Here is a 6000-nt window from a genome sequence, read left to right as displayed (position 1 = left end):
TCATTTATTTATTTAATTTTGCCAATCCTTGAGATTGAATTCAGGGCCTGAATTCAGGGTTGTCCTTCAACTTTTGTGCTCAAAGCTGGCACTCTACTACTTTTGAGCCAGAGCTTTACTTTTGACCTTTTGATTGTTAATTGGTGATATATATCTCAAGGACTTTTCTACCCAGGCTGGCTTCAAACCATGCTGAGTAGGTAGGATTTTTAGGCAAGAGCCACTGGAGCCTGGCTTAATATACACTATGTGTTTTTTTTTGGTGGGGGGGTGGTAAGGAGGAGGGTTGGGGTGGTATCTGTGTCTGTCTGTATTGAGGCTTGAACTCTGGGCCTGGGCATTGTACCTGACTGAGCCTTTTGCTCAAGGCTGATACTCTGTTACTTGAACCACAGCTTTTTGCCCATTAATTGGAGATAAAAGAATCACAGACCGTCCTGCTTGGCCTAGATTTGAACCATCATCCTCAGATCTCAGCCTCCTGAGTACCTAAGTGCAAGCCACCAGTACCCAGCTATACTTTAAGTAATCGAGTAGTAATTGTGTGGTGAGTATGTTTGTGTGTGTGTGTGTGTGTGTGTGTGTGTGTGTGACTGAGAGAGAAAGAGAGAGAGAGAGAGAGGTAATTATGTGTGTAGGTATGAATACCAATCCTGGGCAAGGCTTGAACTCAGGGCTTGGGGTCACTCTAAGCTTTTGTGCACAAGGCTAGTGCTCTACCACCAGAGCCACACCTCCATTTCTGGTTTTTGTTTGTTTGGATTTTTTGGTGATTAATTGGAGACAATTAATTGCCTGTCTTTGAACTGTGATCCTCAAATCTCAGCCTCCTAAGTGGCTAGTATTATAAATGTGAGCCACCAGCACTCAGCTGGTAATGTTTTTTAATGGAAGCATTTTTCTCATTATTGTCCACGGATCTTGGATTATTTTTAAGTAGTTAAAACGTATCCTGTAGATACAGTAGGGTCTTTATCTCCTACCACCTCCACTTGAACTGTGCTTTTCAGAAACTCCCATCCAAAAGTAAGAACTATTTGTGACTAAAACTGTCATATGTACAGAAAAGCAAAATTGATGAACATGACAGCATCCAGTCAAGGATTGGAATAATCCGCTTATAGTAATAGGACTTAGCAATTTAAGCCGTATAGCTTGATGAATGATTTGTATTTCTACTGATACAGAAGATATTTATTTCAAAACACAGTATAAAATCAGCAGGAGATAAAATAATAAATATCCTCATTCCAATTTAATTTTGACATAAAAAACATCTATAGCCATGTGTTAGTAAATAGAAGGAAAATAAAATAAAATATTAACCACAATGGTTTATCTCCAGGTGGTACAATTTCATGTAGTCAGTCCAAATTTTCTACACTATTATTAGGACTCATTAAAAAGAAAAACACAGGGAAATGGACGGATCTAGAACAAATCCTGATAAGTGAGGTGAGCCAAGCTCAGAGAGACAAATGGTCCATGTACTCTCTCATAAGCAGAAGCTAGATATAAAATTCCAGGACATACAAATTATGCAGGACTCTAGGCATTCGCACACAGTCAGACTAAAGGAGGATATTCTTAGAAGAGGACCAGAAAGGCCTAATGCTTATGTGCATCTGATCATATAAATAATATTTATTAAAATGAACTCCAGGAAATGAAAACAAGAGATTTTTTTCTTTTTTGCCGTTTTGGTTTATTTCCTTTTAGCTCTGTTTGTTTATATGTAGAGGGAGGTACAGACATGAAGGGAAAAGGGTGAGAAAATGCACTAGACACTAAGTTGAAAATAAACTATATAACTAGTGGGTGGGATGGAAGGGGAAAACTGGGGGAGAGTAAGGAAAGGGGTAACATTGTCCAAAAAGAAATGTACTCTTTACCTGACTTATGTAACCATAACACCTTTATAACAACAATATTTTTAAATCACTAAAGTAATAAACAAACAAACAAACAAATAAATACAGGCATGTGGCCCATGATACTCAGAAGGCTGAGATCTGAGGATTACTATTTAAAGCTAGCCTGAGCAGAAGCTTCTGTGAGACCCTTATCTCCAATTAACCACTTAAAAAAAAAGTGGAGCTTTTAGTGGAGCTATAGGTCAAATGGTAGAAGACCAGCTAAGAAACAGTACCCAGGCCCTGAATTCAAGCCCAAATACCAGTACAAAGAAAACGAACAAACACAGCTGCCTTCAAATTGTTAATGCACTTGTAATCATATTTTATGTCTTCCATATACAGAGAACAACCCTGAAAAAAAATCAAAGCTTTACAGAAAGGACTAATCATTCTTCACTTGTCACATTTTACTTAATACACCTATGTGCAAACTAGTTTTTTTTCCCTCTGTCTTCCAGGAGTATACATTACAGTACTATAAGGAGGATGCTTTGTATGATTGGTCCTAGGGTACTAGGGTAGGGAGATGCAAAGTATGGCTATGAGTTTGTTTTGTTTTTTTGTCTGTACATTCAGAGGAAAAAAATAAAATCAAATACAAACTGTTCTCTGAGGGAATCTCTTCTTATTAACTTGTAAATTTGTATCTATAAGTCACTCCATCTCTGTAGAATAAAGTCATCTTTCCTATCAGTTTTGCTAATTCTGGGCACATCTAGGTGTTCCAAGAGCTAAATAAGTCTCAATGCCCCACAACAACGTGACCATAGTTTCCCAGATGGAGGATAATTTCTCTAGATTGTTGTGCTACTATATTGTTCCACTGGAGTATTCTTATTCTCATCCAGGTGCTGGTGGCTCATGTCTATAAACCTAGCTACTTAGGAGGGTGAGATTTGAGGATCACTGTTGAAAGCAAATCTAGGAAGGAAACTCTGTGAAACTCTTATCTCCAAATTAAACATCAAAATGTGGGAAGTGGAACTGTGGCTCCAGTGGTAGAGTATTAGCTAGCTTTGAGCAAATAAGGTCAGGGACAGAACCTATTCCCTGAGTTCAAGCCCCACCCAGGATTGCCATACATACACACACATGCATACATACACACGCACACATGCACACACTTACACACAATTCTCAAAGGTTAACACAGGAATAAAACAGTCAATGGATCAACATTAATAACTTGGTTTTTGGTTCTTAGAATTTGAAATTCCAAGACATCTGTTCATAATGAACCCTTTTATTTCCATCTAGCAGCATTACCTTTGTGGAGAAAGACTTTCCCGTATACGGGTCAGGAGATCCCTGCTACTTTCCTTTGCCCCTCACCCCTGTAGGATTTCAAGCTCCTGTTCAGAATCAGTGTTCCTCAGAGCTGGATCAGCATAGCCCCAGAACAACTCAGAAATGCAGAATGGCAAGTCCCATTCCACACCTGTGCAATCACTTGATGCTTCAGCAAAAGCTCCAGATGATTCATTCCACATTAACGTTTGAGGAACTCTAATTACTTCCTGTCTCATCTCTACTCTCCACATACCAACGTGCAATTTTATATTGCAGCCATTCCAGGAAACTTCCCATTCACACTGGCTTTTTCTTCTCTGTGATTTTATGGTGTTGGATCTTTTGCTTAGGTGAACTTCTTCTGAAGCATCCACATTATTCCAGATAAAAACTAGCTTTCTCTTGAACTTCCTTAAGTTCTTCAGCCTCTCATTCTGTCTTCCAAACACCATCCTAGTGCTTGAGGCATAAGTGTTTCTCTTGTGTTCTGCTAACAAATCTTTCCCAGTGATTCTTCAAGATTCCATGTTGAGGTATGTGGCTGTCTAGATTCTGAGCTTCTTATATGTGCAGTGAATATGTCATTTTCTAAATTGTTTATTTGAACTGATTCAAAAGAACAAAAATGATGTAGATTTTTTTTTCTATGTGTGTACATTGAGTAAGATTTAAATGAGGCTAAACATGCCTATTTTCTCAAACACTATCAAAATTCTTCTAGCATTTGGAAATGCACAATATGTTATTGTTACCTATAGTATCTGTATTGTACAAAAGCATTCCAGAATTTCTTGAACTTAACTGATGTTTAGAACTGATTCAGCAGCCTTTCCCCAGTTGCTTAGCATGTACAAGTCACTGGAGTAGATCCTCAGCACCTCAAAAAAAAAAAGTAAGAAAACATGGTAGATGTTTTCTTATTTCTCTTCAGAGCTTTAAGTCCTATAGTAAGTGGGATTGTGGCCTCCCAAAAGCCCTGTGCATGTTCTAATTCCCGAGATGTGTGAGTGGAACCTAAGAGCGTTGATGAAAACAAGATGAAAGCAATTTGGTGACATCCAGACCACACCGAAGCAGGAAGTAATGAGTAGAAAGGCACCTGCCTCCAGGCTGAGGTAAACATTGTTTCAAGGACTTCCCCCAAATCCTACAGAGAGATCTGCTTTTGTCCTACAGGCACCAATGCTTTGCATTCCCCTGCACACAAGTTTCTGTAACAGAGTTTATCTTTAGTATTCATTCCAGTGCAGCAATAGCATATTGTGATTGAATCCTAAAAGTAAGGAGGCTGAGCCAGGAAGACAGGAATTTGGGGTACCAAAAACAAACAAACAAACAAACAAGAGGGTCTAAGCAGAACATTGGATGACTGCATCACCTCCGTTATGATGTACTGCCAATTCTTGCCTCAAGTCTCCAAGAACAGTAAACTTTGTATTCCAAGTGGCTCCTGTAAATCTTTTTTTTTTTTTTTCCTTTTAACAGCTTTCCTGCCTAAACCTCCCTGAATACCCTGTGGTCTCCTGTGGCATGTGTAACTTCATTGTAGGCTATTCTCCCAAATAAATTAATCTTTAGGGAATGTCTCTCTAATTTTAATTTAGGTTGACACAACTTAATTTAGGTTGACACAACTTACTTGGCCAAAAAGTTCTTGCAGATGTAATTAGGCTGAAAAGCTTAATGCGAAGTCATTCTGGGTTGTGGGGTGAGCATTAACTCTAGTGACAAGTGTCTTCATAAGAAACACACAGATACTATGTTGAAAATGAACTCTACAACTTATAGGTAGGGATGGGAGGAAAACACTGGGAGAGACTGAGGGAAGGCATGACATTGTCGAAAAAGAAATGTACTCTTTACCTAACTAATGTAACTGTAACCCTTTTGTACATCCCATCTATGATAACAATAAAAAAATTAACAGAGACACAAAGGAGAAAAGGAGAAGATCATGTAGAAACAGCTGCTCTTAGAATCCCAGAGGCTGAGGTGTCAAGAATGAATTCCTATTTACAGTCTTCAGAATGAGTGTAGCCTAACACCTTGAGTACAGGCTGTTGGCCAGAAAATACATTTTCGTAAATTATTTGGGGGAGGGCAGCCTACAAGTACAGGGAGGAAGGGTGAACAAATGTAGTCATTATATTCAATGTACATTATATGAAAATTAAACTACCTAACTTGAGAGGGGAAAACAGAGAACAATGGAAGAGATGACACAGATCAAGATACATTGTACTTATTGTACCCTGATTTATGGGACTGTAACTTCTTTGGACAACTACTCAATAGTAAAATAAATCAAAAATTCTAGAGATGTATGGGCCTGATGTATTTAGAAACTGTCAGTAGAATGCATCTATACTCTTAGAACACAATACAGTCAGTCCCTAGATGTGTTTTTGGACACCCACCCTAGAGATTACTCCCTTCATTTACAAAGTATCAACAAGCTGCTCCTTTTATCAACTTTAAATATTCAAAATAAGGTCTTGTGCCTGTGGCTCCTGCCTGTAATCCTAGTTATTCAGGAAGCTGAGATCTGAGAATTGTAGTCCAAAGCCAGCTCAGGCAGGAAAGTCTGTGAGACTATCTTCAATGAACCACCCAAAAGCCAAAAGTGGAGCTGTTCCTCAAGTGGTTAGAACACCAGCCTTGGGCACAAAAGCTGAGGGACAGGACTCAGGCAGGCTCAGAGATCAAGATCCATGCACCACAAAATTAAATTAGCTGGACATCAGTGGCTCACACCTGTAATCCTAGCTACTCAGGAGGCTGAGATCTGAGGATT

The sequence above is a fragment of the Dipodomys spectabilis genome, unplaced genomic scaffold, assembly GCF_019054845.1.
Source record: "Dipodomys spectabilis isolate Male_0828 unplaced genomic scaffold, ASM1905484v1 ptg000009l, whole genome shotgun sequence".
NCBI lineage: Eukaryota > Metazoa > Chordata > Mammalia > Rodentia > Heteromyidae > Dipodomys > Dipodomys spectabilis.
This window is presented reverse-complemented; position numbering follows the sequence as displayed.